The sequence below is a fragment of the Schistocerca serialis genome, chromosome 12 (assembly GCF_023864345.2).
Source record: "Schistocerca serialis cubense isolate TAMUIC-IGC-003099 chromosome 12, iqSchSeri2.2, whole genome shotgun sequence".
NCBI lineage: Eukaryota > Metazoa > Arthropoda > Insecta > Orthoptera > Acrididae > Schistocerca > Schistocerca serialis.
The window spans coordinates 22,565,197-22,589,126 of NC_064649.1; the positions used below are offsets into that span (position 1 = coordinate 22,565,197).

At 42.0% G+C, this 23,930-nt stretch overlaps 1 long non-coding RNA gene across 1 annotated transcript in view; it reads right to left on the reverse strand.

The window, feature by feature from the left end:
• Positions 1 to 18,800, reverse strand: part of LOC126428055 (uncharacterized) — a 164,219-nt gene extending 145,419 nt beyond the window's left edge. The window contains exon 1 of the long non-coding RNA XR_007576762.1: positions 18,725 to 18,800. This is a non-coding gene — a long non-coding RNA (uncharacterized LOC126428055). The remainder of the gene's footprint in view (positions 1 to 18,724) is intronic.
• Between the last annotated feature and the right edge of the window lie 5,130 nt (positions 18,801 to 23,930).

A 23,930-nucleotide genomic window follows, 5' to 3' on the forward strand; every position in this document is an offset into this window, starting at 1 on the left:
AAGGCTGCCCTACCTAATTTCGCAAAAATTTCACCTATTATAAAAACTGCTTTACCACAAACCGACAGAATTACTTGCCCATACTTCCACTGGGGTTAAATTCCAAGCACTGATAATACACACATTTAAAAATAGGAAAAAGAAACTATTATGTATGTTTTGGAATTGTTAGTTTCTTCCAGAGAAAGGAAAAGTTGTGAAGAGGGGTAGCTCACTCAGACATCGGATAGAGACCCATCCACCTGTCGAGAGGACGACAGGAAGGTGGGTGTGGTCTGAAATTTTGACTCTTTTGAATATGCTTGAAGCATTAATAACAAGAACATTCACACCGAATACAGTTTATGCCTATGGAGGTGTTGATACTCTTAGCTAAAATACACACCATCAATTGGCAACTCAGTCGCCGTACTCATCACGTAGTGTGAATGAATGGAAAGTTGACAGTGCCGCTGGTCAAAGCTGACAACCACTAACTTATTATTTATACTTCCTGCAGGTTACGTTAATGAAATTTTGGGCTGACGAATGTACTGGATGTCTGCTTCATCCCAAAAAAAAAAAAAAAAAAAAAAAAAAAAAAAAAAAAAAAAAAAAAAAAAAAAAAAAATTGGTGTCATGTTTGCCATCATATGTGCTCAAACAGAGATAAAACAGACCACACAATTCTCTTATGTGTATAACACTTTGGAGTATTGGCTGTGGTTACACACCAATCTGATGGGTAGCCCTAGCTTTAAGTTGAATCAAAAGCTGACAGTTTGGTTGAAATGGTGGAGTGGTATCAAACGCTTCAGTCCATCCAAAAACTGATCATTTTTTAACGTAGCTACACAGATATTGGAGGGCAAAACACTGTGGCAAAACTTAATTTTAGTTAAAAGGGGTACCAACAAACCACCCTGAACAGGAAGGAAGAAGCAACAGGACAGTCACTTATTTACATGTTCAGGTGATCATAATTGCAAGCTATCAATTGATATGGAAGTGAAATAGGAGTTGTCACGTAGTTTGTGTTTACAGTTAATTTCATTACACTTGAAATTTTTTATATTATGGGCACGCAGTCGCAGATTTTATGGCTGAGTACTCCGTTCTGTGCCACACTGAATTATGAATAGAGCAAATTATTTCTCCTTCTGGTATTATATTTATATATGCTACTGTTGTTTTATAACTGATTCACTGGAACTTTGTTAGCAAGTAAATATACTATAAAACTTTAGTCAAGATGCTCAACCTTTTGAAGAGCTGACTACAAGTGATTCTAGGGTGGCAACATATTATACATATTACAAGCTTCTGTAGGGTTTCTTCCACTCACATATAGAGCATGGGAAGAATGATCGATGTAATGTAAGATTATTATTATTATTATTATTGTTATTATTATGACTTTCTTTTCTTTATAAAAAAAATAGTAAGTTATTTTGTACCGGCGAAACTCTAGGGTCACAAGCAGACCAAGTAAAGATACGCTCTTCAACTGATAAATTTTTATACTCTCTTCTGTCTGTCTTTAGAAGTGATAGCGGCGGGTGTGTTGCGGTTCTGCCAAGTTAATATTGTTAAAAAAATCTGTTCGTCTCAATACATAATAGTGGGTGGACGTATTGCAAGTTCTGCTGAGTTAACAGTGTTAAAAAAAAAAGTACTCCAATTGTACATTAAAAAGTGTTATCACGATAGCAAAGTTTATTCACAGTCATATTCTGTTCATTATTCCACATCACGCCGAGAATCCTACATCAAGAGGATCGAAGCTAACTAAAAGAATCCGCGTGAGCAGAGGAGGGGCAATCCAGAACCCGTATTGTAATACCAATCTCCATGTACATTAGCAGTAACAAGAAAAGGATGTTTGTAAATTTACAAATGTGAAATGCTGAATATATGTATTGAATACTGAAGGTCTGTTTATATTAGTGCCAGTTAAAGTTCACTCAGGATGTGTGTACCTTCCAATTTTTTTTAATCATTCTTTCAAAATTTTCCTTTTAATTATTTAAGCAGCAAAATTTTTACTAAGATTTCCAATATGTATATCACATTTCTAGTCCCCTGCCACTATTCATCAAATGCCTCTGTGCATGCAGTAATTATCCTAATCTTATTCTCGCGATCCCTATAGGGTATATTCCTACAGTAATCACTTAAAGCTGGTTGTTGAACCTTTGTTAATAGACTTCCTCAGGATAGTTTATGTCTCTCTTCATAAGTTTTCCAGTTCAGTTCCTTCAGAATCTCTGTGACACTCTCCCACAGATTAAACAAACCTGTGACCATTCATCCTGCTCTTCTCTGTATACATTCACTGTCCCGTCAGTCCTACCTGGTACAGATCCCACACACTTGAGCAATATCCCAGAATTGGTTGCACAAGTGATTTGTAAGCAATCTCCTTTATCCATGGCAGAACCTAAGTGATCATTCCATTTCATATGCCTACACAGTGTTACCCCAAGAGATTTGTACAAGATGGGCGATTCCACCACCAACTCACTGATATTATCGTCATAGGATACTGTATTATTTGTTTTATGAAGTGCACAATTTTACATTCCTGAACATTTAAAGCAAGTTGCCAAGCTCTGCACCGCTTTGAAGTCTTACCCAGAACTGACTGAATATTTATGTAATTTCTTTCAGATATTACTTGATTATTGATAACTGTGTCCATAAGCAAAAAGACTGATTTTACTATTAATAGTCTCTGTAAGGTCACTAACATACAACATGAGCAGCAAGGGTCCCAACGCACTTTTCTGGGGACACTAAGTTACTTCGACATCTGATGATGGCTCTCCAACCAAGATAACATGCTGCATCATCTCTACCAAAAAGTTGCCAATCCAGTCTAAATTTTACTTGATAACCCATACAATCATATGCGTAGGAGTGGTACAGAGTCAAAAGCTTTTTGAAGATCAAGAGATACGTCACCTACCTGATTGCCTTGATCCAAAGCATTAGTGTTGTTGTGTGAGGAAGGTGCGAATTGGGTTTCACATGATCGGTGTTTTCAAAAGCCATGCTGGTTAGCACTGGTCATTCTGTTCAAGACACGTTATGTTTGAGCTCAGAATATATTCTAAGATTCTACATCAAATCAATGTCAAGGATACTGGACAGGTGTAGTAGTTTTGGGGATCATTTCTACTAACATCTTGTGCGCAGGTGTGACTTGTGTCCTCAGATACAAATTCAGTATAGAATCTGACAGGAATCCCTCTGGCCCTGGAACTTTGTTCAGTTTTAACAATTTCAGCTGTTTCTCAACACCACTGACACTAATACTTAGTTCACTCATCTTTTCAGTGGTACAAGTATTGAATTGGGGCAATTCTTCTGAGTTTTCCTTTGTAAAGGAACATGTGAAAAGGGAGTTAAAGCATTTCAGCTTTTTCTTTGCTACCCTCAATTTCAGTCCTGTCTCATTCGTTAAGGACTAGACACTAACTTTAGTGCCACAAACAGCTTTTACGTACAACTAGAATTTCTCTGGGTTCTGTGACAGATCACTTGAAAATATCCTACTACAGTAGTCACTGAAGGCATCGCACATTACTCTCTTGACAGCCAAAGACGTTTCATTTAGCCTCTCCCTACCTATAGCCCTAAGTTTTGTTATACGCCTATTATACAGTAATCTCTTCTAAAGAAGTTTCTTTACAGTGACAGTATAGCATAGAGGTTCCCTCCCATTATGGACTGTTCTACGGGGAACATATCTATCCAGCGCACGGTCAACTATTCTTTTAAACTTGCGCCACAGTTTCTCAACATTCTCCTTCACTGTGTTGAAAGTTTCAAGTTCATCATTGAGATATGACACTACTGATTTTTTTATCTAGTTTAATGAACACATAAATCGACACTTCAGGTTGCAGACAGGCACCATATAGCTTTCGGCCACAGCCTTCATCAGTAAAGAGCACTCCGGTCCGAGATACTTTAACCGTGCCTGTCTGCAGCTTTGTGCATCTTCTTTATCGTAGGTAGCATTCTATCTTTTCCACATAGTTGAGTTACTTATTTTAGTTCTCCTTTGTAGTTTGGTAACCATTGTTGCCACACTGTGTCACAGTCACTGATACCAGTTTCAATGCCGACATCCCCAGAGAGGTCAGGTCTATTCGTAGTCATTAGATCCAACATATTTCCACCAGGAGTGGGATTTCTAACTATCTGTTCTAGGTATATTTTCACAGGATGTCTGATCATGGCCACCACTAACAAAACAGTAACTTTCCCACTTAATTGTATGACGATTAAAATCTCCACCGATGATAACAGTGTGACTAGGGAACTTATGTACAAGTGAACTGAGGCTTCCTCTACAGTGTTCAGTTACATCAGGAGACGAGTCTGGGGGGGACAGAAGGATCCGAGTACTATTTTATGCCCAAACAATCTTACTTGCAGCTTCACTTTCGACACAATTGATTTGAGCATCTTGTCAACTGCAACAAATACACCACCTCAATTTCCCATTCGGCTAGCCTCTCAATACACACTTAAATTGTCCCCAAAAACCTCAACTGATACCAATTTCGGGTTTCAACCAGCTTTCTGTACCTAATATTACATGAGCTTCACTAGTTTTCATGAGTGCTTCAACCTCTTGCACCTTGTTGCAAATGCTTTGGTGGTTTACTGTTAGGATTTTAATACTCTCACCTGCGGGAGGCATTTTTTTATGGGTTTCATACAGCTATCATTACCGGATTGGATGGAGAGCCACCTAACCTAAAAAAAATCCTTGTGTGCACCCCACACACAGTCAGCTACCTGAGTAGCAGCTTCTGATGCATAGTGCACACCTGACCCATTTATGGGGACCCTGAAATTCTCAACCCTATGGCGTATATCCGAGCAGTCGCAGCCTAGCTCGTCACAGAACCTTCTAAGTATCTGGTCCAGTCCTTCCACTCGATTCAGAACCAAAGTGCCATGATCAGTCTTGGGTCAACGTGACAAATTGTGAGCTTCATTGAAACTCCACGTGCAAGGCTGGTCGTCTTAATCTTCTCTGCCAGTCACAGAAATGACCAGGATCCCAGATGACAGGCATTGTTTGTTCCAACGTGTTTCACAATCTGCAGTTAGTTGCACCCTGTTCCCTCAATGGCTGCAGGTATAACCTCTTCACCATGTTGAAGGAGGTCCCCAAAGCATACACACTGTGTGCACCTGGTGTCACAGACAGCAACTCAAACTTGATTACGGGATTCTGTACAACATCCAGAGTCCTCCGTGGCCAAAGTCCACTCCGTACAGACCGCCTAGATCTACCACTGACACACCACTTGCAGTCAAGTGGATTCTGTACTTTCTGCAGGGGAGACAGGATCCACGGGAGAGGGTACTAATTGAGGTACCTAGGGTACAGGTACCATAGGTACACAACTCTCGGGAGCTCATCGAACACACTGATTCGCAGCAGCTACCTATCGTATGACATTAGTCAGGGCAATTTCCAGCTCCTTATGGACGTCAACCAATTCCTACCACGTTCGAGAACAGCATTTTGGCTGGTGCACAACAACCCTTTCCCTCTATGAAAAGTGAATGAAAATAAGAAAACTATGTTAACTTTTTGACACTTTCATCTTCAAAATCTAATATCATCTATAATGAGTCAGTTGTAGAACTCTTACTTTTTTGACTTGTAATGTGCGACTTCCCATTCGGGTTCTTATTGCTGTAATCATCATCCTAGATATATATCATACATAACTGTATGACTGTGGAAGATTAACACTTAGTGATAAAGGCACAAAAATGGTGAGTTTTGAAATGAGTCAATACCTATCCATACAGGAAGAAAATACCGCGAAGTTGGAGAGAGGGCAATGGCTCTGTTACCCTCGAAAGAAAAAAGATGAAGTTGAGTTCTTCACTGTTGTTTGTCTGTCTATGTCTAAAACTGTACTAGCAGTATTATATTAATAATTTCAAACTTGCATCTTTCTATGCACAACTGAATGAATAGTTTTCGTTTTGACAGGCTCGTTTCCCCCTAATTTCTTCAAGAATTTGCCCCAAAACATACAATCACTGAAGCTGCCAGAGTAAATTAAGGTGAAATGTGCACACAAAAACGTATTTATTCAGTTTCACACTCGCATAAACTGACAATTAACACAATAAAAGAAACGACAACTTAATTAGGTAACTAGTGCTACAATTACCATATTCCGATACTTTTTTGCTGAAAAATATTGAAGAATGTTAGCTACAAGTCTTTTGCATTGCACAAGAACTTCACTTTCTTGCATGGTTGGTTGGTTTGTGGGATTGAAGGGACCAGACTACAAGGCCATCGGTCCCTTTTTCCACGAACCTGAAACCCCCACAAGGAATAAAAACAAACAATGGAGATGACAAGAGACGACACAGGACAAGAAAGACAGACAGAGACCAGACAAAATGAATTAAAATCACATTGAGTGTGACAGTGGTTGGCTGACCATAGGAAAAAAAAGGGAAAAAGCCAACCACCAAGAAACGCACTAAAACCCCAGTCTAAAATCTTAGGGCAAAGGCCAGATTCAACAGAAAATAAAGGACAAACACTTAGATCAAGCGATAAAAAACCCCTGCATGATAAAACTCAAAACTAAATCTGCCATCGCAACATCATCTGATAAAAGTGCCGGAAGTGTACCAGGCAGCGCAAATGTCTGCCTGAGCAGAGTTAAAAGCAGGCAGTGCAACAACATGTGGACCACCGGCAAGGCTGACCTGCAGCAACATAAAGTTGGGTCCTTGTGGCACAATAAATAGCTGTGCATTATCCAGGTGTGGCCAATGCGCAGCCGGCAGAGGACAACAGAGTCCTTGCGAGAGACCCGCAAGGAGGAGCACCACGCACCGGTAACTTCCTTGATGGCCCAAAGTTTGTTGGGTGAAGGGAGGGCGCGCCATTTTTCACCCCAGGTGCGAAGTACCTCCTGCCGCAAAACTGACCTGAGGTAACTCTCAGAAAGGCCAATCTCCAAGGCTGGTGCACCGACGGCCTGTTTGGCCAGTGTCAACATGTACATTTCCCAGGATGCCAACATGACCCGGGGTCCACTCAAAGACCACAGAGTGGCCGCAATGGGCAAGAGTATGGAGGGACTCCTGGATAGTCATCACCAGATGAGAGCGAGGGGAACACTAGTTGAGAGCTCGTAAACTGCTCATGGAGTCATCACAGATAATGCAGGACTCACCTGAGCAGGAGCGGATATACTCTAGGGTGCGAGAGATGGCGACCAGCTAGGCAGTGAAAACACTGCAGGCAGCCAGCAATGAGTGTTGTTCATAATGATCCCCTAGACTAAGAGCATAACCAACACGACCGGCAACCACCGAACCCTAAGTATAGACAACGTCAGAACCTTCGGCAAGGACTGAAATAAAGCGGCGGCGTAGGGCCTCAGGAGGGACTGAGTCCTTTGAGCCCTGTGCCAAATCGAGCTGAAGGCACAGGCGGGGCACACACCATGGGGGTATACGCAGAGGGGCCCGGAAAAGAGGTGGAAGACGGAAAACCTCAAGCTCAGAGATAAGAGCTCTGACACGAATCGCAATCTTAAACACTGACCGGGACCTCCGTTCCGGAAGATGGACGACCGAATGAGGGAACAGGAGACGATAATCGGGATGCCCGGGCAAGCTACAAACGTGTGTAGCGTAAGTGGCCAGTAATTGTTGGCACCGGAACTGCAATGGAGGGACACCTGCCTGCCCAAGTATGCTGTTGACAGGGCTCGTCCGGAAAGCTCCAATGGCGAGTTGGATCCTGCTGTGAAGGATGGGGTCCAGCAACCGCAATGCAGAAGGGGATGCAGAACCATAAGCCAGACTCCCATAATCTAGACGTGTCTGAATTAACGCCTAGTACAGCCATAGAAAGGTAGACTGATCGACACCCCAGCTGGTGTGACTCCAGCAACGAAGAGCGTTAAGATGACGCCAGCACGTTTAAGCTGCCGAATATGAGGCAGACGAGACAACTGGGTATCGAAAACCAATCCCAAAAACTGATGCGTCTCCACCACAGCAAGAGGTTCGCTGTCAAGATAAAGCCGTGGCTCAGGGTGAACAGTGCTTCACAGGCAGAAATGCATAACGCAGGTCTTGGCAGCCAAAAACTGGAAGCCATGCGCCACAGCCCAAGACCGTGCCTTTCGGATAGTGCCCTGCAGCTGCCGTTCAGCAGCTGCAACACCCGTGGATCTATATTATAGACAGAAGTCATCAGCATACAAGGAAGATGAGACAGACGTTCCACTGCCACAGCGAGCCCATTAATTGCAATAAAAAAAGAGGCAGACACTCATGACAGATCCTTGCAGTACCCTATTCTCCTGAACTCGGGAGGAACTCTGGGAGGCCACAACCTGCACACGGAAGGAAAGAACCCACAGAAAATTTTGTATGAAAATCGGGAGCAGACCCCGAAGACCCCAACCACGAAGTGTAGAGAGTATGTGATGTCTCCATGTTGTATCGTATGCCTTCTGCATGTCAAAAAGGATGGCGACCAGATGCTGATGGCTGGCAAAGGCCGTACGGATGGCAGACTCCAGGCACACCAGATTATTGACGGCAGAGCGGCCCTTACGGAACCCATCCTGAGACGGAGCCAGAAGGCCCCAAGACTCGAGTAGCCAACTCAACCTCTGGCTCGCCATGCATTCAAGCAACTTGCAAAGAACGTTGGTGAGGCTAATCGGGCAGTAGCTGTCCACCTCCAGTGGGTTCTTGCCAGGTTTCAACACAGGGATTGCGACGCTTTCCCACCATTGCGACAGGAACTCACGCTCAACCCAGATACAGTTGAAAAGGTCTAAGAGGCGTCCCTGGAAGTTCGCCGAGAGGTGTTTGAGCATCTGACAGTGGATGCGACCTGGCCCAGGAGCCGTATCAGGGCAAGCGGCAAGGGCACTTTGGAATTCCCACTCACTGAACAGAGCATTGTACAATTCAGGGTGGCGCGTGTGAAATTAAAGGCTCCGACGTTCCATTCGCTCTTTCAGGGAGCGGAAGGCCAGTGGATAATTCGCAGAAGTGGAACTCTAACCAAAATGCTCTGCTAAGTAGTTTGCAATTGTGTCGGAGTCAGTACAGACTGCTCCATTCAGTGAAAGCGCAGGTACGCTGTCAGGCGTCTGATAGCCATAGAGTCACCTAATCTTGGCCCAAACCTGCAATGTAGAGGTATGGAGGCCAATGGTGGAGACATTCCTTTCCCAGCACTCCTGCTTGTGTTGGCGAATGAGGCAGCGGGCTTGCGCACTGAGCCGTTGAAAGGCAATGAGGTGTTCCAATGAGGGATGCCATTTATGACGCTGGAGTGCTTGCCTGCAATCTTTAATCACCTCAGCAATCTCGGGCGACCACCAAGGCACAGTTCTCTGCCAAGGGGACCCAGAAGAACACAGAATAGCAGATTCTGCAGTAGTAATGATGCCGGTGGTGACCGAGTGAGCCATCGCATCAATGACATCATAGGAAAGGGGCTCAATAGGGGCAATGGAGGTGAACAAGTCCCAGTCAGCCTTATTCATAGCCCACCTGCAGGGGCGCCCAGAAAAGTGACGCTGCGGCAGTGACAGAAAGATCGAAAAGTGGTCACTACTGCACAGGTCATCATGCACACCCCATTGGACAGATGGTAATAGACTAAGGCTACAGATTGAAAGGTTGATGGCTGAGTACATGCCATGCGCCACATTCAAATGTGTTAAGGCACCATTATTTAAAAGAGAAAGGTCGAGTTGTGCCAATACTTGTTCAACAATGCTGCCTTGGCCTGTTGCCACTGATCCACCCCACAGAGGGTTATGGGCGTTGAAGTTGCGCAGTAACAGAAAAGGTGGTGGCAATTGGGCTATCAGGGCAGCCAGGACATGCTGCAGGACATCACCATCTGGTGGAAAATAGAGACTGCAGACAGTAACAGCCCAAGGCATCCACACCTGAACAGCAACAGCCTCTAAAGGTGTTCGTAGAGGGACGGACTTGCTGTAAAGGGAGTGAAGGACATAGATGCAGACACCACCAGATACCCTCTCAGAAGCTGCCCAGTTCCTATAATAACCCCGATAGCCACGGAGGACAGGGGTTCTCATTGCCAGAAACCAAGTTTCCTGACGAACAATGCAGAGGAAAGAGTGAAGACTGAGAAATTGTCGGAGCTCAGCAAGATGGTGGAAAAAACCGCTGCAGTTCCACTGGAGGATGACATTGTCCATGACCGAGAAAGGCATGAAGGGATTTAGGAGGCAGATTACGCCGCTGGGTCACCTGCTGCCACCGCCGATTGAGTACCTGTGCAAGTGACATCCATTGTGTCTGAGAGTCCAGCGAGATCTAGGTCCTCAGTGGACGCCAGAATCTCTACCTCGCCCTCAGACGCAGAGCTCGTAGGTCGTGGTGGGGTGGGTGCCACCACAAGTTCCTTCAGCTCAGAGTTCTTCTTCTTGGACTTTTCTCGCTGCTCCCTGGGTTTCATTGGCTGGGAGGGTTTCGCCAATTCAGTCTCCGGGCCGGAGGAGGATCGCGAATCCCTACGACCAGCTGCTTGTGGGCACTTATGCCACTGCCGAGTGTCATCCTTCCCACTTGTAGAAAACTGGGAAGGGTGAGACCCAATGGACCGCTTGCGAGCGAGAGGAGCCGAAGAAGTTGGACGCTTCTCCGGTTTAGAAGTGGGGACGGCCATCCCCGATGGGTGGAGGGGAGGGGGGTGGGTGTTGCTCCAAGGTAGGTGGCGCAGGAGCAACAGGGTAGGTAGTGGTCCCCATGGACAAGGGGGCAAGTGGAGCTGTACGGCTCGGTGAGCCGACCGGGATTCGCTGAACTGATGGGGCTATCATGGTTGTCATAGCGACGGCATACGAGGAAGTCATTCGCACAGGATGTTCATATTTCTTCTTAGTCTCAGTATAGGTCAGTCAGTCCAGGGTCTTATATTCCATGATTTTCCACTCTTTCTGTAAGATCCTTTAGTCTGACGAGCAAGGTGAATGATGCTCTCCACAGTTGAAATAGATGGGAGGTGGGGCACATGGAGTATTGGGATGTGATGGGCATCTGTAATCTCGACATGTGAGGCTGGAAGTACAGTGGGAATAAATATGGCCGAACTTCCAGCACTTAAAGCACTGCATTGGGGGAGGGATATAGGGCTTGACATCACAGCGGTACACCAACACCTTGACCTTCTCCGATAATGTATCACCCTCGAAGGCCAAGATGAAGGCACCGATATCAATCAGATTATCCTTCGGACCCCAATGAACGTACCGGACGAAATGAACACCTTGACGCTCTAAATTGACGTGCAGCTTGTCATCAGACTGCAAAACAAAGTCCCTATGGAAAATAATACCCTGGACCATACTTAAACTCTTATGGGGTGATGGTAACTGAAACATCCCTCAACCTTCGTGACTGGGCAGAGGATGCCGTTTTTATCAATACTGACCCACAGCGCATTTTAGTTAAGCCCTCCACCTACCCAAACTTGTCCTCTAAATGCTCTACAAAGAATTGAGGCTTTGTTGAAATGAAAGACTCCCCATCAGCCCTTGTACAAATTAGAAACCAGGGGCGAATAAGTGTCACTGCCATCCTGAGCCTTACGCTCCTTCCACGGTGTGCCCATGAGGGGAACAATTAGGGATTGTATGTCTGAGCGTTAAACTGAGTCCGAGAACACTTAGAGACTGCTGGTCGCTGGCCAGCAGTAAGATATGATGTACCATGCCTCATTGCAGATCATCCGCCCTGATGCCCCCACTCTGACCAAGAGCCCTCCCCACGGGCGCCACCCAGCCTCAGCAAGGGCCACCTGGTAGGATGGCCATTGCCAGGAGTCCCGATGCCCCAGAGAGAGAGGCATCTACTCCTTGGCATACATGGGGAGTTAATGGCGCAGGCATCAGCAGAGCGATCCCTCTGTTGTCAGGGGGCTCAAATGTATCCTCGCCCAAGAGATGGAGAACGAGCGGGACGGCAATGCGACAACAAGAAAGCTGGCTAAAGGTCTCAATGCACAATGAACACAATACTCCATGTAAGGCGCCCTTCCCCAATTGGCTCGCTCTTCGGAAGAATTTGGAAATATGGAGGTCAAACCCGAGAGGGGAGCATTACATATAGGCCGAAACATTCAAGGCTCCGTTTAGTCGCCACTTACGACAGGCAGGAATACCGCAGGCATATTGTAGCCCCCGAACCCGCAGGGGGATCTCTCTTGCATGAAGAGGTCACAATGGAGAAGGTAAGAAAAAGTCACTATGTGTAGCCAACATATATTTGACAACTTAATGTAACTGGACACACAAAAAAATCTACTCATCAAGCGGCAGCAAGAGAGCACACATAAAAGAACATTATACTTATTATACTTATGCTACCTTTCAGAGCCAGTGGCTCCTACCAGCAGAAGGGTTCAAGGGGAAGGAAGATGGGTCAAGGATAAGGACTGGAGAGGTTTAGAGAAAGGGGTAGATTTTGGAAAAGTCACCCATAACCACGGGTCAGTGGAGACTTACTAGAAAGACTGACTGTTGGGGACTTCACCGGATGAGATTTGAAAACCTGAGAGCTAATGGTGGAAGACAGGGTAATATGCAAGACAGATTACAGCTAAAACATCATGCACAAGTTAATAAGAATGAAAAGCGAAGTGCACTGTACTATCAAAGGGAGAGCCAACTGTGAAACATCACATACCAACCATTATGTAAACACTGTTCAGCCTTTTACATCAGAATGACTAGCACCAAGTTATCAGTTAGGATGAACGGGCATAGGCAGAGGGTCAACACAAGCAACATACAATAATCTGTGACAGAGCATGCTGTACAACATGACAGTCATGACGTGGTGCCTGTTTCATCACATGCACCATCTAGGTTCTTTTCCCAGACACCAATTTCTCAAAACTCCGCAGGTGGGAACTAGTTCTACATGTCCTTGGTCATCGCCACCCACTTGGCCTTAATTTATGTTTATTTCATCAGTCCCAGCATTTCAAGGTAAGGTAAGTACTCCTTTCTTCAAGCCATTTTAGTTTTCTACATGTTTCATCATCTGACCAGTCTATTTTTCACTGTCCCCCTCCCACCTGTGTTACGTACAACACACTTCGCTTTTCACTTTTATTAACTTGTGCACAATGTTTTAGCGGTAACCTCTGTCTTGCATATTACCCTATCTTTCACCTTCAAGCTCTCAGATTTGTAAATCTCGTCCAGTGTAGTCCCCCAGTAAGTCTCCCCTGATCTGCGGTTCTGGGTGACTTGTCCAAAATCCACCTTTTATGTTTATGTTCTGATGCCACCACTTGGTGAGTAGATTCCCCCCCCCCCCCCTTCCCAATTACGCTATGCTGTCAATGTATATTTGAGCTATTTATTTTCATTGTATTATGATAAATCCTATATTGTTGTGAGATGATACCTGGATGAATATCTGACAGTAAGAAGATGAAATAAGTATGAAAATTAGCTTCTACTACACAAAAATAACATTTCAAACTTTTCTATCTTCCACGACCTCAATGAATCCTCATTATGAGCCTACATAACAAGGTGTATTTAATGTAAACAGTGTACCATCAAGTCATAGACTGAGTAGTATTCAAATATAGCTGCAATATTACACACTGAATGTGAACACAATAAATGGCATGTCCAGAGTATATACTTTCCTAACACTTGTTTGTGGGATGGCCTTTCCAACTTCTGGGTGTTAAGTTTCAATAGTGTAGTCTGAGGTAACTAAGGAGATAGAAATTATTAGTTTTTTGTGGTAATTTCTTAAACCACAGTTTTTATTATTTAACACGTAGCCTCAAAATCTCACTTATTCCTTTACAGCCTAAACCAGACTCGCAGCTACTTCTTGTATTTATTTGCAAATAAGCTACACTTATGACATCAAAATAACTTCAAAGTTAATTTATTACACATACAGGACTCAAGTTAGTATGGGACAAGATTTACGACGCCTAATGGCAAACTCAACTCCAAAAGACAGTAGCTTATTTTTTTCCCCTATATTCATTGCTTGGTATCTTTGTATACACCTTAAGCCACCCGTTATCTTAGAATATTATGACTTCATTTTATTTCAGCTTTGACACAGTCATGACTCAAATTTACCTTCATTCTTGCTGCACAAATCAAATATCACTGACTGGTTTCACCCTCAACGGGACAACATATTCAGTTCTGGGGTCTACTGAAGAACGGGATACAATCCGTCGGCTTTGACCAATGACGTCATAGGGTAATCAGAGATAATACGTATTTACTTTCGAGCCATAGATAATAAATGGGTGATCTGCTATGGATAAGAGTCATCATTGTACATTGAAAAAAATGAATGTTGTTTTAAAAGACAGAGCTAGATATTGCAAAAAAAAATTTTTATGTGCACTGATTGAAATAATTGGTTCTTTTCAATTCATTCAGCACTTAATTTCATTCTTAGTGAGTTTGAGATAATTTGGACAAATAGTTTTTTTTATTTTAGAAGAATTTTTAGTTTCTCATTTTTGTTTGTGGGTATGGATTTATCTATTCAAATGAATATGGATTACTTAAAGGAGGCTAAGGGCGTAGACATGATGGCAACCATTCGATGTTTACGAACGCCTGTCTTGTTGCTGCTTACCTTCGACGTCATGAGTGCGGCGAACATATGTACCTAACAAGTTCGTGTGCTTGTCGTACTCACAACTTATCTGTATGGGATCAGTGGTGGAGGTCCATTAGACAAAGAACATGGTTCGAGAAATCTAAGCTCGCCTTGAGGGATGATATAAAAATTACATACTGTTGGTGTTGGAGGTATCCTGTGTGTGAATGAATGTCGTGTGAGTGAGCATACAGTTGTAGATTGCTACTCTTATTGTAGGGAAATTTGTGTGGAATATATGAAGTACAGGGAGTCATGAGGGGGGAGGGGGGGGGGGTGTTATAGCCTAAATCGATGAGTCGCATTTTGGCAAAAGGAAGTACAACAGGGGGAACCTGCGGTAGGATTATGGGTTTGGGAGGCTGTAGTTTCAGGTCCAGGCTGTGGCAATATAGCTTTTAAAGTAGTTCCCAAACAAATTAAGGAAGTTTTGATAACATTAACTGAAGAACATGTTGCAGAGGGTTCAGTAGTGAGTTCCGATGGTTTTTCTTCATATAGGGATTTGGGGAATAGGAGTTTTCAGCATCTTGTTGTTAATCACAATACTGAATTCAGATCTTCATCAAATAAGGCTCGTACAAATAGTATATAAGGTTACTGGTCAGCCATAAAATCTGCTGCAGGGAGGGCGAAATGAGGGATCTCGACACTGCAGAGTCATTTAGATGAATATTTGTGAAGGCGTAGTGTATCCGATAAATATTGCCCGTTTAAGTGTTTTCTTAAACGCGCTGGACAAAAATATCTACCAACATTTGTTAGTTAATTTCAGATTGGGATTTTTGTGTGTGTGTGTGTGTGTGTTTTTCATAATGTTGTGTTTCTTGTGTATGTGGGTATGTGATATTTTTGATATTTTTCTAGGTGAGCTTCGGTTTTTTGCAGAGGAATTTCTGTATGGTACGTTCAGTTTTTTTGTTTTAGTGCATTTGTCTATTCTGACTTATTCCATTGTTGTATTACACCGTTACATATAGGTTCACCAACTGCAATATGTAATACAAATTTTGCAGTTGTTGCTCTTCTTCCCTTTCCCAGGACTAGTACCACTACGATTTTTTCGAGTCTCTGCCAGCACTATTAAAGGCAAAAACACAGACACGTATAAAGGTCAACTTAAGTACGGGATACTGGTACTAGCTAGGCGAAAAGACCGATGTATGTAAAACCTATATAGGTCCACTGAACAGCAGGATACAAAGGTTATGTATGGCGCTATTTTTCGCCTTCCGTAGCACTAGTATCCTATTTTTCAGTTGACATATATAGGTCAATTGAAGTACAGAATTCACATGTTATAAATGTTGTTATTTCCCATTCGGCAGTACTAGTATTCTATTCTTCAGTTGACCTATATAGCTGAACTAAAGAATGGGATGCAAATTTCACTGTTGTTGGTTGTCTTGTCATTGCTTGCAAGACTAACTTTCAGTCGATACTATTAGCATAAAAAATGTTATCCCATACTTCAGTATGGGATACAAATTCTGTGTGTGTCATCGTCTTATGCCTTCGCATGGTTCAAGTGAGGTACAGGTTGCCAATGTAACGTGCGCAGATTTCCTTGTTTTCGTTAGCAGTAGTATCCTATAGTGATCAACTAAAGTACGAGACACAAATATTATGTATGAGGATCTTTCACCATCGGTAGTACTAACATCTACCTAAGAACAGACAATTAGTGGTAGCAGAGGCAAAAGAAACATTACATGTAAAATTTGTATCCGGTACTTCAGTTTACCTATACAGTTCAACTGAAGAACAGGATACTAATGCTAACTAAAACGAGGAAATGTATGCATATTTAATTTGTATCCTCTGCTACAGTTAACCTATACAGATCACCTGAAATTTGAGATAGAACTCATATGTAGGTCGACTGAGGTATTCTATGCTTCCACTACTGAGGTATTCTATGCTAACACTACCTCTATCCCTTTTTTTTCCAGATGTACTAGGACTCAAACAAGCGATATCCTTAACATTAAGGCTGAAATATTACTGGCCGTGATATGTCTACCATCTGTTTTCTCTCCTGCATTCCTTTGTTTACTAACACTCCTTTCAGCGGTTACATCTGTGTAACAAATAATCTATGGCAACCTATGACGTCATTGGTCAAACCCGACTGGTCATGTACCTTTCTTCTGTAATCCCCAGTTCTGTCCATACAGGTACTACACCAATGATAAGTGTAACACATGAAGAACTAATAACTAGGATCGAAAATTCAAAATTCGTAGCTGTCCATATTTATGAGAATTTAAACCCGAAAAAAAAAAAAAAAAAAACATTCTGGGGCTCCTAAAATAACCTACTTCGAACACACTTGCACATGGGATAATTGTAAATCTAGGGGGCAGAGAAATCAGTAAGCTGACATTCTCATACAATAATATCATACAGAACATTATGGGTCAACTCATATTTAAGAAAAACGTTCGGTCCAAAATGTGCTGAAATAAAAATATGAAGTGTTCACCCATGATCATCCTGTGGGCACTTTACAGAGTTAGGCATTCTGACTACTCCTTCACAGTACATTTATTTCCTTATGAAGTAAACTATTAAGTAATCCACAGCAGTTCAAAACGAACAATGATGTACACAATTACAAACCCAGAAAGAAAAATTACATTCATTACTCCACATTAATGCTGTCTTTAGCACAGAAAGGGATGCACAACTAAAATATCTCATCACTTATCCAGTGATATAAAATGTCTGGCAAACAAAGTACAATTTGAAAACTCAAGAAGTTTCCCCTTAACAACTCCATTCATTCTGTTATTGTTACATGTTCACGATGGTAAACAGGAAAAGCCAACTCACATCAGCATATAATGTTCGGCATGCTGTCACATTTATAAATTAATTTGTGATGTGAATGTAAAATGAGTCGTTCCAAATCATTAACACATACGTTACAAACCATGCATTGACATGAAACTCACGTTACACAACTTCCGTGCATAACTGTGGCAAACTATTTGCAAATATGGTCTGTATTACACTGAAAATGACAAAACTTCCATACCACTATAGATAAATATTTACATTTGGTACTGATCATACGATTAATAGTAAACAATACAGACTCCAACTTCCGTTCGAGCAGACAATTTTCTCAAGTTATTTGACCAAGTCCCATGTGAACCATGCTGCCAGAACAACAAGCTTTTGATTCTGGACAGTAAGTGCAACATAATCGTGAGGGAAGTTCCTAGATGATATACACTGAATGTCGACACACGAACGGCATGTCTACATCTACATTTACACTCCGCAAGCCACCCAACGGTGTGTGGCGGAGGGCACTTTACGTGCCACTGTCAGTACCTCCCTTTCCTGTTCCAGTCGCGTATGGTTCGCGGGAAGAACGACTGTCTGAAAGCCTCCGTGCGCGCTCTAATCTCTCTAATTTTACATTCGTGATCACCTCGGGAGGTATAAGTAGGGGGAAGCAATATATTCGATACCTCATCCAGAAACGCACCCTCTCGAAACCTGGCGAGCAAGCTACACCGCGATGCAGAGCGCCTCTCTTGCAGAGTCTGCCACTTGAGTTTATTAAACATCTCCGTAACGCTATCACGGTTACCAAATAACCCTGTGACGAAACGCGCCGCTCTTCTTTGGATCTTCTCTATCTCCTCCGTCAAACCGATCTGGTACGGATCCCACACTGATGAGCATAGTGTATACTTTCCTAACGCCTGTTCGTGGGATAAGCTTTCCCACTTCGGGGTGTTAAGTTGTAATACTGCAGTCTGCGGTAACTACACACATAGAAGATGTTAATTTTTTGTGGTAATTTCTTACACCGGAGTTTTTTATTATTTAACACACGGCCTCAAAGTCTCCCTTATTCCTTTAAGGCACACTATCACAAGGACACCTCTCCACCTAATTCATATAGTACTAAAGGCGAAAACTGACTAACCGGAAAATTAAATCTATGGAATATTATGACATAGTAGCAATTTGTACCGTTGTGACTAAGCTTACGTACAGCACAACCCGACTGCGTCAGCTTTGATCAAATAACAATAACATACACCCCGCCATGGCACCACGTGACCAGCACTGAGCACTTATAAGAGTTTCCAAAGAGTGTAGGAATTTCCCACGGTGTACATCGTGAACAGAGGAAACGCGACGGCGCCAAACTTAAAGACTAGTTTACACGACGACACTGGCTTGCGCCACTCATTGCGTGTAACGAATTTCACGCAAGTAGTTATGTATGTGTCTGTAGGCGCGGCGTCACCGCTGTACATTTTAAGTTTCGTCGTTTTGCAAGTGTCGTAATTGCGTATAAAATGAAAGCTTTAGCAGCTGTAAGAGTTAATATTGTTTGCGTGAAATTGCTGCACAAGACAAAAGATAAAAAATTAACAAACGTGTTTAGGTCCTTGACTGCATTATTGCTCACCGACCTTGCTGAAAGAAATTGTACTGGAAGAAACTATAACGTTTTTAATGATCTGTACTACAGTTTGTGAGTGAGAAACACTGCTGTGACGTTATAAATAAATTAATATTGACTAAAGAATTCAGATTTTCAGCTTTCTATACCCTTTTCCCTTGTCAACCATTTTCATTAAAAAAGAATCAGCCAACTCGAACCATGGAATTTTAGCCTTGTAGATGAAGCTGTTCTGCAGCTAAATGTTTTGCTTGCCTGTATTTCTCTTAATTCATTTGCGCATGCACTCTTACAATTTTAATTGAATGGACTCTGCTCTGCAGCTCATTTAGTCCCTATTAATCCATGTTCAGATCGTGTATGACAGTCTTAAGCTCAGAAACAAGTCGCTGCTTGCTTTTGTACTCAACTTCATAAAAATCCTACAAATACCTAAGCATAGCACTGATACCCCAAAAATGAACAATTTCCTCCGTTCCCTACGTATTATTTCAGTTTGTTTACTCCTTACCGACACATCTACCCCAGTATTCATGCAACTAGCGTCGCGAAGTTGAAACCAGCCGAGAATGTTAAGTTTTGTCAACGAGTTGCGCAAAGGCTTGCCGCGTGTGCACGGGGGTCAGTTGCGCAGTTGCGTGCAACCCTTGTTTTCCAAAATAAAATGAAAACATACTGAAAGCGAATGGAGCACAGCAGCAATTGTGCCGCAATAACTACAACAGAATGCTCGTGTTTCGAAATGCTGGCACCAGGTAGCATTGGTGGAAGGAAAGTGGTGTAACAAGTACAACAAAGTTGAACTTTCTGTGGCAAGACAAAAGTTGTGCCACTACAAGCTGGGAGTTCACGCATGCAGCTGCAGTGTGCCACTAGCTGTGGCGACACTTCTGGTGCGTGTGTGAACCTGACTTAAATGTTGTGTTTTGAAATGTGCATAACTTCTGAACACATAGACGTAGAAGAGACTAAAGATAGCATGCATGTTTGTAGGCAAACTTCTTAGTAATTCGATGCCTGAATACTGAGGTCCTTTTTCAAGAACTGACAGTCAGTGGAGTATGCTTTGTGTATCATTCTCCATGTTTGGGTGTGTTCACTAACATTTGTAGGTCACTCTGTAGTATCTATATTATTGTATTATACGCATGCACACACAAAGATGTAAACGTTAAGAAGTCTTTCTTCTTAAAATGCTCCTAATTGCATTTTCTGTAATGTGAAAACACTTTCTGTTTCTTGAATGTTTTAGTTTCCTCACACTGCAGGTATGATCTAAAGATCCCATAGTACACTGTTCACAGGAACTGTTTGTCTCCATACTGCTTTATTATGACCATGCCAGAGCTGAGTTACTCAGACAGAATTAATATGCTGTTTCCATTTCATCTCATTATTCACAATAATTCCTAAAAATCTAGTGGTTTCTACTTCTTCCAGCCGTATTTGACGCACCTCTAAACCCATATGTGTAACCTTGTCTTTGTTTCTGGACACTGCATACATAGTCTTTCTTAGGTTTATAATCAGTCAATTTTACAGGAGCCACTGAGCTGTAATACTCTTCTCTCAAGCTGTACCACATTGTGGTCATTATTCGGCATTTTCATGTCAGCTGTATACAATATTTTCTACTCTCTCTCTTCAACACTTGTATCATTACAAACAGATTAAATAGCAATGCCTCCATTAGCAGTCGTTGTGGCACTCCGTATTTGATGACTTCAGTTTCTGTCTGCTGTTCGTTCCCTATTGACGCTGTCTGTCCAGTCATGGCTGGTGAATTACAAAGAACTGGTAATAAAGGTAATACTGCTTCCTGCTGCATAAGTACGATTGTATCCTTCCCTTGCTTGCACTTGAATATCATGGTTTTCCAATTATCATACTACTATTTTGTGGTCAGTGGTGTCGAATGCTTTGGAGAGATCTGAAACATTGCAGATACAACTCTTTTTTCATCTAAAATCTATATAACATACTGTGAGACTGACAATTGCTGATTTTGTATTTGTAACCTGTGATGGTAAAAGTATGTTATGTTTGTCCGATTAATCAACTTATCTATTCTGTGTAAGCATTTTCAGTGTTTTTGAGAAATCTGACATCAGTGACACTGACCTGTAGTTGTATGGGTTGTCCTTATCCACTTTTTTGTACACAAACATGACCCTGGTTATCCATAGGTTTCCTGGAAGTATACCACCTCTGGAAGAGCTGTTTGCCATGCCCATCAATGAAGTGATTATTTACATGCTTACTGGCTTTAGTATGTGATTCAATATTTCATTACCACACCTGATTTCTTGGACTTCAGTTTCTGTAAAGCAGGGTGGGCCATGGCATGCCAGATTCGAAGCATTCAGCATGTGCGGGGAGAATGCTGCAAAAGTCTGGCTTCTCAGTCGACTTTGATCGGTCTTTCCCGGAAGTACCTGAAACAGCACAACATTTCATTTAGCATTGCTGTGCAGCATACTGTGGTTGATACAACTCTCTGATGTTGGCAGAATCGTGGTGTCAGCGCTGTTTACAATTCTCTATTTGTTCGTAGTATGGAGGACATTCAGAGGCCCAGTGGCTGTGTGCACAAAAAGATGCAGTCTGGCGATTTGTCATCACAAGCCTTAAAATGAATGGGAATGACAGAAGAGAGGGATAAATTCTCAATTCGCATAAGTGATGCACACTGCTTAATTCGTTATGAAACGACGTTGTAGTACCATGCCGAAAGAATTTAAACTTTTAGATGACAATGAAATGGCAAAAAATCACAAGCGTCAAAAGATGGGATTCATTGTTCTGCACATCAAGGAGCACTTTGTACTAAAATTGCAAGCATGGCTCACCAGAAGAAATATGTGGTACAACTACTAAAATTTCAGAAGTTCCATATGTTTTTCCGATTTCAGTTGCAACATTCGAATGTTGAGCTCCATGATCTTCCCTTTCTGGTTTATAATTTCAGTTGCAACAGTTTTCAATAGAAATGAACAAAGAATGTCAACTTACTAAGATTTCCAATGATATAAGTTCAAATGTGGCTAAATTACATTGTTTTAGCAGTTCCAAAACGTGGTTTTTCCCCTTTAAATTATCATAAATTACACCACACTGTGTTTTTTCATTGATATATTCTCTGTTTCTTTCTGTGATTAATGTATTTCTTTCTTTCTGCTTTAATTACATTCCAAGCTGCCTCTGTCTTTTTTTGAGGTTATTATGGAGGAGCTAATTAGACTTTTCTCTACCTCTCTTAATGTTTCTGGACTTTTGTAATGCTTTATAGTTTTCAGTGTCAACCACCGATCTCAGAACCTGCAGCTTTTTTTGTCTCCCCACTTTCGCAGATGCTACATTAAAATGATGTTTATGGTAATTGTTGTAATAAGTGCATCATACTTCTCATTTTAATTCTGCACCTGTAGGGTTTCATTACAGGTTTCCCCACTTAATACCATTCTAAATATTTTAATATTTTGCTAACTGATGATCCTAATTTCTTGCATTGTTTGTTTTGATTCTGAAATTGTGTCATTACTTCTACAGAAGCAGATGAACTGCCCATTATATGAGATATTTTTGTTTGGCTATCTCATAGCTCCACCTATAATATTTGTAATGATGTTGTCAATAAGTGTCTGGCTTTGAGAAGATAACTCTTGTTGCTGTGAAATCGTTTCCTCCATTTTATACTGTATTAACAATTGTTCAAAATTTTGTGTTGTTTTTGATCTTTTTTTGTATGTCAGTATCGAAGTCTCCACATCTAATAATGTTTTTCTTCATTTCTCAGTAATTCGCCAATTTTGTATTCAGGTAGATACTACTCTTGCCACCTCGTGATCGTTACACACAAAACACACTAAAGTTGCCTGTGTACACCAGATATTTTAAACTCTTTTTCCTTACCCTTGGGTAACGTCATATGTTTACTGTTTACAGTTTCTAGGAGGCCCATGGCTCAGTTGCTTCTGTCGTTTCTGGCAGCCCCTCGAAAATGTATGTATTTTTCTATGCATAGTTTCTTCTGATTTGGTCTAATGAAAAGCATCCCTTCTGCTTCTGTTTTTAGGTATATATCTACCAGGAACTGCTGGAATAAATGGCGGGTGTTGAGAGTGTGCTTGTTTAACTCAATGTTTCTGATCATGAAACGGTAAGCATAGAACTCCTTTTGAAGTGAATTTTTGTTGGTTTCTACGCCTGTTTGAGGTGGGATGTGTTCCACACTAAAATGATACCGGTACCTGTCCTCATTGTGCAGAAGTATTAATGGATATTGGAGGGTATCATATGAATGATGTGTCTCTGCAGTGCATTGTAATTCTTCTGATCTTGATTGTACAATTACAGCTTGTGGTTTCATTGTCCACAATTACGATGGATGTTTGTGTTTTCTGTGTGGTCTTTTGTCGATTCGAGTTATAGCTTTACAGTCATTTCCAATGAAATATACTTTCAGAAAGTTGTGGCCTTTGTTGGGTGGTGGCAGTGATGATCCCATGTTGTGATAGATCTGTCCTTGGATGGAAAAAACAAAAGGATTTCATCTCTGTTAGTGTTGATTAAAGTGACACCAGAAGAAGTCATTTGGAAGCAGGAGTTATACGCTTTTATATTTTGAATAAAGTGTTTTGATTGTGGAGTTTCCCAATTCATGTAATGCAAAAATTTATTAGAGGTGCTTCCAGTGAATGTGATCGAATTTTTCCATTCATGCGACAGACTCCTGGTGTTTCTCTACCGAATTTTTTAGTGTTGCAGAATTGGCAGATGTTGTCTATTT